At 49.8% G+C, this 11503-nt stretch overlaps 1 long non-coding RNA gene across 1 annotated transcript; it reads right to left on the bottom strand.

Annotated features, from left to right (window-relative positions):
- Positions 1–651: 651 nt before the first annotated feature.
- On the bottom strand, positions 652–8674 carry LOC306806730. The gene is made up of 3 exons (XR_013775546.1): positions 7843–8674; positions 4306–5577; positions 652–4225 (listed from the first exon to the last, which is right to left on the bottom strand). It is a non-coding gene; the product is annotated as an uncharacterized lncRNA (long non-coding RNA).
- Between the last annotated feature and the right edge of the window lie 2829 nt (positions 8675–11503).

Raw genomic sequence — 11503 nt, 5'->3', positions numbered from 1 at the left:
TGGCAGCAGGAGCTCCCTCTCAGCCCTTGAAACCCAGCCATTTTTGTCAGAAGTGCCTTCTTTGAGGCAGTGATGCTGGAAAAAGGCTGGCCAGCAGTGTGTGAATCAGCCAGGAGCTGTGTGAGTAACAGGAAGGGAGGTCTCAGGAGCAGAGGACACTCAGCTGGGGGCTCCTGGAGCATGGGGAAGGCATTACTCACCCTGCCACCCTGCCAGGCTGGGCTGTGCCCCTCTGCCAGGGCAGTGCCACGCTGGGGACACCATGAGAACTGCTGTGGGCACTACTCCAATGGGGAACAGGAGCTGTGCCCCTGCTGAGTCACCACACGTTCCCAATGCACGTAGCAAGAGATTTCCCATCCTGAGAGGAGATTATTGGATGCAGCTGCAGGGGTGACATCCCCAAACCCAGCTGTTCTCAGCAAGAGCAGCCCTGCCAGTGGGCACTGCAGATGTCAGGGGCTGTGGTGGTCTCCAGGCCAGCCCAGCCCAGCCTGTGTCAGCATTGCTGCAGAGCTGAGAGCTCCACATGGCTCTGCATTCCAGATTGTGGAGTCTGCAGGTCCCAGCAGAGCCCTCCAGCACTCCTCTTTGGGGGGCTGCAAGGAGCAGCCCCCAGCACCCCACACACCCAGAGAGCCATACCCAAACCCCTCAGAGAGGCACCCGAGGCTGCCCTGTGTCTCTGAAGAGCCTTGCTGTGCTCAGCAGGCTCCTTCACACCCTTTGCACTGAGCCTGAAGGGATTCAGAGCAGAAATACTTGAGCACACACTTTCCTGAATCAAGGTCGCAGCTCCAGATTGTTTCTCTGTGTTCAAACAACCAGGTTAATAAATCAAAATAAGTTCTCAGAAGAGTCCTGTTCAAAAAGGATTAAAAACATCAGTGTTTTTGCCAGAAATAGTAGGCTCAGATAGAGTGTTTGACCCCTCTTCTGCTGAGCACACAGAAAACATCTGCTTGGTCAAGCAAAACTATGGAAACTGGATCAAGATGATTCTGACCATGTTTGTGGGTTCTGAAATCCTTTCTTCAGATGGATAACAAGCTAATTCGTATCCAGGTGTTCTAAAGTTGGGATATGCATTAATTTATAGGGGAGCTTTTATGCTTCTAGGTAGCAAAGCAATCTACAAAATGTTTAAAAGCACAAGACAGAGAATAGAAGCATTTCCACAGCACAGTGTGAGGCTCTCCATTGTTTGTTAGATTTAATGCACAAATACAATAAAAAGGAAGTCATGCTGACAAAATAGCAAGTTTATGCCTGTTCAGCACTAGGCACTAAAATTCCAGCATTCACCCATCACAGAGCAATATCACCAGCAAGTCACCACCCCTTTAAATGCAGAACTTCACAAACATAGCAGAAGATCCAGTTCTTGCCAAGAGAAGTCACACTGACAAAAGCACACTGGGACTTTGCTGATTTAGGCAAAAACATTACCTATACCAAATTCCACTTAAAAAACCAGGTACTTCCACTCGAGGGTCTCTTCACCATTGCCTCTGCCCTAAATTGCTGAATATCCCATAAAATATGATTTGGAGGTACTGACCTCACACCCTCTGAATGTAGGCTAAGAAAAACAGTATTTACCTTCTACATAACCCAGGTGAGGATTTAAAATGCTGTGTCCTGTCACATTTCCATGCTCTCTAGGAGCTCCTGCTGCAGGGATGGCCCATTCCAGGGAGATCCTCTCCTGCCAGGAGAGCTGGCTGCTGCTGGCAGCACAGGCTTCCAAAGATGCAGGGCTAAATTCACTTCTTGTAGCTGAGACTGTGCCACTGAGATCTTATCACCCTGGGAAACACTCCTGGGAGATTTAAACAAACAGGGACACACCAAGCAGAGCAGACCAGAGGTGAACCTGTCCCCGTTAGGAAAGCCCCAGCAATGCCCTGTGTCTCCCTGGGCACAGAGCCTGCAGTGATGAACTCTGCTCCTGAGTCCTGCAGAGCAGGGCTGGCCTGACTGCCAGCCACAGCAGCAAAGGGCAGGGAGAAAGGGTGGCTCCAGGCTATCACTGACAGCTCCTGGTCTGAGTGATTGTTTACACAACCAGAGATCTCTGAGAGCAGCACTGCTCTGAACTCACCTTCCTTTTGGTACTGTGATGACACAGGCTAAGCCACTTTGAAATGGTGTGAGGTACTCCCATGTTTTAACTGGAACACTATCATAACTTTTTAGTTCTTGGCTCCCATTACTCAGTCAGGAGCACTTCTTACAGCACTGGGCCACCTTCCAGGCATAACATCTACCAAAGGCACTGAGTATGTCCTAGTTTTTCTCAGAAAACAGCCCAGAGCAAAATGACTGCAATACTGCAAGTGCAGAAGAGAACCAGCAGTGAGGAGGTCAAATACTAATTAAAACCAAACTGGGAAAAGAGCAAACCAAAACTGCCTAATCTATGACCCCAGGAGAAAATTACTGCGAGCAACAAACAAAATCAGTTCCAGCCATGCTTTGCAGACCCAGCAGAACACAACTCTGCAGGGCAGCATGTGAGCAGGGCCAGCCTCAGTGTTTCCAACACCCAGTGCTGCTGCACCAGCATCTGTTCTCTGTCACTGACAGGAGGCTGGGAATGAGCACTGCCCACCTGCACACTGAGAAGGGAACCCATGGGGGGATGTGGGGCTTCCTCAGCACCAGAGCACCTGAAGGACGAGGCAAACCTACTGCAGATGTGTGAGTTCTGAAAGGCAGACTGACCTAAACCCCCAGGAAATGAGCACAGCAAAGACACATCAGGATTAGAATCCAAGGCACTGCACAGGACACAAGTGGAACAGCCGCTTCTTGACTAGGGGAAGAGTGGAAACTGTATGCTGTTAAGAACTTCATTTCCAAGCACAATCAATGGTCCTGCAAAATAGGACCATCCTCTCCCCAAGATCTTCCAGCAACCTGTAGCAGTAAGCACCTCCAAAGACAGGGGGGAAGAGAAAAGACAGTAGTAGTTCAATTAATGTAAACATGTAAGGAAAATGGAAATAAATACAGCCATTCATTATTTCTGTTCCCACTATGCACATCCCTCCAAGATACCCTACTGTCTGTGAGTGCCCAGATTCACCAAGGAGTGCCTTAACTTTACTCTAGCTGGCCTCCCAACTCCTACTTCAGATGGAAGAAAGATGCACTGACTATCTCATCACTGCAAGAACGATGTCTTCACTGCCATCCAAAAGCCCCTTCTCCCCCTCCTACAGATGCTAAGGCTTCCCTCCCTTCCACCACCATCCACCAGCCTCCACACAGCCATTCTCAGCCCCAGCATCTCCAAATAAAGGTACTGTCATTGTTTCAACACATGCCTGACAGAGGAATTCTAAAGACTGAAAGAGAGAGCAGAAGAAAGCAGAGAATCCAGCCTGAGGACCTGAGATCACTGCAGTTTGTATGTATCTCATACCTCTGCATTTACCCTCTTCCTACTTGTTCTCATCTTCCTTTCTAAACAATAATAGTTTGGGTTTGTTTTTTTTTTTCCAAATATCAGACAGGGTTCCAACCTCTGGATGTCTGTTCAGGTGCAGAGTCTTGGCACGCTGTTGAATTCATGCTAAGCCAGCTCATTATCACTGAACAATGGCCCGTGAATTGGCTATTGCTCAAAGAAATCACTTATCAAGGCCATGCCCAACAAAAACAAACTGTTAGTGCAAAGTTTTGAAGTGTATGAAAGAAGGATTAGGGAAGAAGGATGTTGTTGCTTTTAATCTCTAAGATTAGGAGATGAGAGATCTGTTTTTTATTAAAGGGAGTCTCCCTGTGATGTTAGGCAAGCTGCACAAAATCCCTGTATTTTCATTTCCTTCTGAATAAAATGAGAATAATACTATTTTCCTATCCAGTGGAGAGGTTTGGATAACTTCAGCCCTAATGCTCTCAATGCCGACCACCAAAATGCCTCTGAAGCGTGAGGTGAAAGAAAAACCAACTCAGCCAACCACATCTGATTGACTGAATTTTTAAACTCGAATGAATTGACTTTCATCTAGCTTCCAGAACCCAAACCAAGCACACACGATTAGGCTAAGAATAAGCATGAGAAATGACACTCTACAGGGTAATTTTCTGGAGAGCTGGAAGCCCTGGGAGAGGGGCTGGGGAGGAGAGCAGCTCCTCAGCCGTGACCAGCCTGTGACAATCTCATTAATTTTGTGTGGCAGCTCCACATCCCAGGGGTGTCTGGAGGTGGGGCTCACTCCTCAGCCTGCAGCCCCACTCCTGCCTCACCCCAGGGCCTGATGGGGTCAGGATGAGGTGGGGAGGGGATGAGGTTACTCCTCTGACATCTTGCAGGACCAAATGCCAACTGCATCCCCACATTTCTGGGGAAATGACTGTGCTGCCTCCTACGTGTGTGCAAAAGGACATTGCACAAGCCATGCTGCCTCCAGAGCCTGATCCTCTGCTGTGACCCTGCCACAGCTGCCACAGCTGGAACTGCCAGCCACCGCTGGGAGAAATGGCTTTCAGTCAGGAAAAGGGAAAAAAAGAAAAGCTTCAAGCTTGGCAAAGCTTTGTAGTAAATTTTCAATGTTTCTCCCACACAGCCCCTGCATCAGCAAGGTTATTGCTATTCTTGTTATCACAATTTAAGATTACAGGCAAATAGCTTTTAGAACATACAACGGGTGACTGCTTTCAAAAACCATCCAAAATGTCAATGTTAAAAGGGGCTGTTGCATGCCCACAACATCTCCTTTCCCATTACCACCAGCAGCCCTGTGCAATCCTCCATAAAGTGAAACCACATGCTGGAGCATTAATGATAATGGATGGACAGGCTGAGGCTGCCAACCTGCATTGCTGGGTGTAGGTCAAGCAAGACAGAGCACAAAACACACACAGAGAGAACAAATGCTTTCAAATAATCACCCTCCAAGCAGTAACCATGTATTGGATCAAAACCATGATAGATTCTCTTGCAGACAAATCCCACCCAGAAGAACAACTGAGAAACAGAGACAAGTTTTTGGTGGCCACCAGGTGTGGGTGGCCAGCACTGCCATCCTCATCCACCTCTCAGAGGCCCAGGATCTCCATGGTGGCTGTGGGGGAGCAGATCTCCATTCAGCCTTTGCAATACTTGCTAAGTATTTTCATTGCCAACACAGCTTCCCCCACAAACAGCTCACATCCAGGCTTTGACAAGGAGCCTGGTCTGAGGCTCACCATGGCTCCTGCTGCAAAAGCACAGCAGAACACAGAAACACAGAAACCTTCACATCTCACAGCTATACCAGAATCGAGGAAAGCTCAAACTAAACCTGGACAAAAATGCCATCCTGCTGTTTCTGATAATTTTTGTGCTATCCAGCTGCAGCAAGTTGCACCTTGCCAGGCAGTGCTGTGGCAGCCTGGGGCGCAGCAGCCCCAAACCTCCCTGGGGAGCACAGCCATGGAAACACCACCTTGCTGGCTCACCATCATGGTCTGAGTCACCAGGGGGATGGAGTGGTCTCCACACTTCACAAGGCTCCAAAACACGCTCTCATGAATCAGCTGAAAATAAAACCCAGCAGCCAGATAAGTGAGGCAAGGGCTGTGGATCTGCAAGACATTAGAAGAAAGTGTTTTATGGGTTTTCCTTCCTTCCTCTCCTCCCTATTGTTTTTCTGGCTAAAGGCTCAAGGTTTTCTCTGGGACACATCTTTCTTTATCCCCTATGAGTGGAAGTGACCCCACCTGTGCCAGAGGGATGGCCAGCACTGCCAGCCTGAGCTCAGCCCCTGCCCTGGCAGCTCCCACTCCTACACCTGGATCCCAGCAGCTCTCTGCTCTGAGTGCTGCCTCTCGGGTCACTCTGGCTGCTGCTGCTGGGTGTGTGTATGCTGCACTCCCCCAGACAGGCTCAGAGGAGACAGGCTGTGCCAGCAGCACCTGCAGACAAGGAGCAGCAGGAGCTGTTCCTCCAGGCCAGCCTGCCCTGCTGCATGGAGGAACCAGCTCCAGCCCCTGGAATGTCCTCCCAGGGACAGTACAGGGTCAGGCTTGTTCTCAGCTCAGTGTCATGGCAGGCAGAACAAGGGACAGAAAGCCCTGGATGAAGGCAAGCAAAGCCAGCACACTGACACAGGAAGAATTAAATGCTGGGGAGGCTTCTGGCCTGTCATCACTTAGAACTTGTAAACACAACCGTGGCTATTACCAGAGCTGAACAATGAGACTGGAAAACAGAAGTCTCCACTGAGGCAATTGCTGAAGCAAAGCAGCTATGAGAAGTAAAAGATTTGCTCTTCTCTACCAGAAGTCCTTGGCTTTTCATGGTACCTATCTGGTTTCAACTGCTTTAACACATGTGCCATGTGCTGCAGGATGAGCAGCTCAGTGAGTGTCAGAGAGCTGCACCTAAGGGTGGACAAACTTCCAAGTTTGTGAGAAATCTAAACCTCTTCAAATCTGGTTTCACTCCAACTTGCAAAAAAAGCTAACACTTGTGAAATTTCTCATGACACAGAATGACTTTCCCATCTAAAAAGAATATCTGGTAAACATCAGCATGAGGCATTTCTGCATCAGCTGTTCTCTCCACAAAGCCCAGTAGCTCTAAATTAAAACAAGATGAGAAAAACCACAGTAAAATTCTCAGGGAAACTCTGCTCTCATCCTACCCCTTCCTCTGGTGCCCCAGCTCACACAGACTGCCTGGAAACCCCCACAGCCTGTTTTAGGTTGGGGTTGTAGATTTTGGGGAGCTGGACAGCAGTGCCCTCCTCATTGTGAAACCAGTGAAGCTTCAAGTGAAACCAGCAGGTGGCCAAACCTCACCAAGGCCAGTGGGGACCCAGTGGAACCTTCAGTGGAGCCCTGAGAGTATCACTGTACATCTGCTCTGGTGGTGGCAGAACCAACCTGATTAGTCACCTTCCAACTCCTCACTTCTGGAGAGTGCAGCAACAGCTTGAAGAGCTGGCTGGACTGGCAGGAGGCCACACAACAGCCACTATGCCCAGTGGACAGTGGAATATCAGTGCCATGAAATGCTGCATTTCATCTAAGCACAAGGTTTCATAATACTGATTTATTCATGCCGGTTCTGTGCACCCACCCCAGTGACCAGTACCAGTTCCCAGAGCGCTGCATCCACAGGAAGCTGCTGGTGATGCTGTTCCCAGCACATCTGGTCATCCTGAGAGGATGCTTCTATCTAACACAGCCAACAAATAAGGGAGGGGCAGGAACACAACCAAGATCTGCTTGCTTAGTTCTGCTGCCAGACTGGAAATAAAACTTCCAGCCACTGGAATGGCCAAAATACATTCCCTTTGTACTCACTGCACACTCAGAATCTTTTGTGTTACCCTGGGAGCTTCCTTTAATGTACTCTCCTTTTTTTATTGTTTTCATTGAGAATCCCTGGGGCATTTTAAGCTAATTCTGGTAAAGCAAAAGCAAAAACCACAAACCACACTTCCATTTCAACCATCCATGGGTAAAGCTTCAGGTTCAGAAAGCAACAAGGGGACAGGATGGGTCAGGTGTGTGCCCAGCACCTGTGAGTGAATTGCTGACACAGTCCCTGGTGCCTTGGCAGGAGGAGAGGGAAGCAGGGGAAGGATCAGGGACAAGCACTGATGGCCCAGGCTCCTAATGCAGGCTCTCCTGAGAGTGAGCATGGCAGATCCAGGGACAGGCTGAGCCTCCTGTGCCTGCAGCCTCTGACCATGCAGCACCACAGGCACAACCCCAGCTCCCAGCACACTGACACAACGGCAGGAGGGACAGGCTTAAGGGGCTGGGAGGCTTTGGGTGCCTCATCATTCCTCCATCTCTCACACCACTCTTGGTAAGTCCTTCAGAGCAAGCATCTTTCACCTCCAGTCAGTTGTCAGGGTATTTCACATCCTCTGCTGCAGTTTTGGGAAGTGAAGATCAATCTCCACCAGCTGTGGCAGCTCAGAGCCCCAGCAGCTCCTGATTTCCTGGGCCTGTGCCCTGTGAGGCTTCTTCTGATGCTGAGATGCTGCTGGAGATGATTCCAATTAAAGAAGTGAGGCTGTCACAATTTCAGCTGCACGAGGGAGATGAGAAAATGAACAGTGTCACTGAGTGTCTGCAGGAACAAATTTACAAACCTAATCACCTCCCAGCATAGCCAGGCTGCCAGTGCCTGAAGAAGGGTGATAGGGGAGAAGAAAGCTTTTGGGACTCTAAAAGAATATAAATTCACCCTAATAGGAATTGGATCTGTTCCTGCCTGTAATCAGCAGCAGAACTGAGATCCTGAACTGGAATATTAATAATAAGTGCTCAATGGGAGATGAAAACCTCTCAAAACCTCTCTCAAATAATGAGAATTAAACATCAGAAGCACAGCACAGCAAACTGCAATGCAGCTGTGCTGTCGGGAGGAGTCTGCTGTAAGGGGAGGATTTGTTTGAGAAATTCCATGGAAGATATGACTGGTCCTGGCAGTGCCCAGGACAACAGATCTGTTCTGACTGCTTCTGGAACACTGACTTTTCATTCCAGATACCCTCCCAAACTTGGGTGCAATCCCTGTTTCTCTTTAAAACATAGGATAATTTAATTTTTAATACAGGTTGATCTTTTAATACATGTTGATCCTCTGCACCTATACAAGACCAATATATGGGAACAGGAAAGAAGTTCTTATTGTAACATCTGCATTTTGCTATTCTGTATTTCTGCTAGTTTTGCTGTTCTGTATTACTTATGCTATAGTTTGGGGGTGGGGAATATCTCTGACCCTTCAGTGAGGTACTAAGTATTTGGGGTGCTCAGTTTAGGATACTGCATTGCAAATGGGCAGCTTTTCCTGAAAACAAGGTTGATGGGGACAGCTAACACTGAGGAGGGCACAGTTCAGGACACAGCTTGCTGCTGAAGCCCAGGCTACAGGCACACCTGCCTGTGGCAGAGGAGGGGTGTGACAGAGGGATCACCCTGAGGGACATTCTGCAGCTGGCAGGCAGCTCTTGCAAAAGGCATTTTTGTTCTCCCCCAGGTTTCTTCCTGGGGCCCAAGGGGGGCACTCAGGCCATTCCTGTGCATCCTGCCCCATCCTTAGGAAGCTTCTGCTGCCAAGGCTCCTCCCATGTTCCCTGATGTCCACAAGCAAGCCAGAGATGTGCCTTCCACACTTACCATATCAGGGCCCTGAGGACTGAAGGAAAAATGAGTTTTCACTTCTCTGAGGACAAAGGAAAGTTGCTGGCAAGCCTTGCAGGAAAACAGTCTTGAGAAGGGGGCAAAGCAGAGCTCCAGTAGGAACATGCACAGGTTGGGCAGCTCAGTCCCAGCTGAGCCCCCTGCCCTAACATGTGCATGTCCCACCCCAGCTGGTCTGTCAGACTGGCATGACTAACATTTGGAGGTTTGCTCAGTAAAATCCAGCAGCAAGACCTTACATCTTCACCACACAGGACCAAACAGCTGCTGCAAAGCCAAACTGTGTGCAGGAGGTGCCAGGAAGGATGGGCAGGGAGTTCCAGACTGCAGTGGGGCTGCAGAGAATTCTCCTGATTGCAAACCTACAGGGAATGATGGGAGGGAAGAGAAGGATGTGTGCCACACATGCAGGGTACCACAGGGAGACCCCAGGACCTCTGTGTCCCTCTCACAGCCCAGACCTCTCCTTTGGCTTTACTTTGGCTTCAGCAGAAGTTTCTTGTTCCTGATTAGAGAAAAGCAAAGCCTCAGAGCCTTTGAGCTTCATAATTCACTTTGCATGTGAGACACAGAGACAGACATGACCTAGGATGCTCTGTATCTCCTCCAGATCTGCCCTGCAAAAGCAAAGGTCCCACTCCTCACTCCCTGCCCTGCTCCATCACCTCTGTCCTAGAGTGATCATTCAGTGCTCAGCTACTGATGAAAAGGGAGAATTCACAGCATTTTTTAGTAAAACATCTTTGTAGCAATCTTGCCAGTACTACATCAACTCTTCTTACACACAGCAGATGCACAGTAACAACTGCACATGACATTGCACAGCATCAGTGACTGTGGCTGCCAAAAAACAGTGAAACACATTAAGAACAACTCTATTTCCCCCTCTCACTTACATGACAGATCTCCTTAATTGACTATTTTGCTGTCAATAGAGAATTAATGAATGAGAGAGAAATGGGCTTTCTTTGTTGTTAGTACCTCTCTATTGCTTTCTAATCCAGGTTAATTTCGTGTTAATGAAAATGAGGATTAAAAGCGGCAGTTGTTGGAAGGGTGGGGACAGGCACAGTTAAGGAGCCCAGACACGCTGGACCACGGCTGGGCTTGGCGAGGGGATGCTGCAGAAAGGCAAAGCCGGGGGGCAGGAGTGCAGAGCCCTGGCCGGGGCTGGCTGCAGACAGTTCCCATCTCTGTCGAGGCAGAGGAGCCACAGCAGCAGCATCGCCCTCCGGCGGGACCCGGGCGCTGCTCGGGCTGTGCGGGCAGGAGGCGGGGGAAGGTGGGGGAACCAACACCCCGAGCCCGGATCGCACTGCCGCCTGCACAGCCCCGCCATCCCTGGGGACGGGGACACAGAGCAGGGGGAACAGGGACACAAGCAGCGGCAGGATGCCGTGTGCGGGCAGCAGGCGGAGCTGGCGGCACAGGTTCGGGCGGGACCGGCCCCGCGGTCTCCGCAGTCCCCGCACCGCGCCCAGCGCAGCCGCGACACACGGGACCAACAGACGTAACTATATAACGATAACAACACCAACAACACCAAAAATAACCATAACAACAGTGATCTGGAAAATCTGCAAAAACCAGAAGGTGACGGGACAATAGAGAAGGTGACCATCGCTGCTCCAGCCCTGCAAAGGTGACCAGTGGCCCCGATGACACAGCCCGTGCAGGAGCTGGAGCTGCCACACTCACCTTCAGAGAATGAGACAACTTCTGGTTTGTGCTCCTGTTACAAACAGGAGATTTCTGAAACATGTATTTTCCTCTATCAAGCGGCTGCAAAGCTTTGTTCGTACTGGGTACAGAGCACGGCACCAACACAGGTGAAGAGAATAAAAGTCCCTTCCCAGACCCACCAGTGTAAATCTGAGAAGACTCATGGGACTGCCTCAGGATTTACCAGGGCATTAATGGAAGCTGAATTTGGCCCAGAATTCAGGAGAGAAGAGTGCTTCCAGCATTTGCTTCCCCGAAGGAAACAAGCTTGCCAGTTTCTCTTTTCCATGAGTGGCCGAGCCTGTGATCTCTCTCACTGACCACTGCAGGGTTTCCTGGCTGCTGCCCACGCCAGCAGTGGGGAGCAGGGGAGCACCCCTGCCTTTGTGCTCGTATCCAGGCATCAGGGACTGCTCCCGCTGCTCCCGGGCCACTCATCCCTCAGAAATACCTCTGTACTTGCTTCAGAGGAGACAAACCACACCATTTCTGTTGCTAGGGGCTAGACCAAAAAAACGCAACAGCCGTCACCCCCCCTTCAGGTTGTGTTAAAGTGACCCCAGAGCAAGTTCTGTTTCTCTGATCCCCACTGCCCACAGTTCCCTCTCTCAGCACATCCCCT

The sequence above is a fragment of the Erithacus rubecula genome, assembly GCF_903797595.1.
Source record: "Erithacus rubecula genome assembly, chromosome: 11".
NCBI classification, from domain to species: domain Eukaryota; kingdom Metazoa; phylum Chordata; class Aves; order Passeriformes; family Muscicapidae; genus Erithacus; species Erithacus rubecula.
This window is presented reverse-complemented; position numbering and strand designations above follow the sequence as displayed.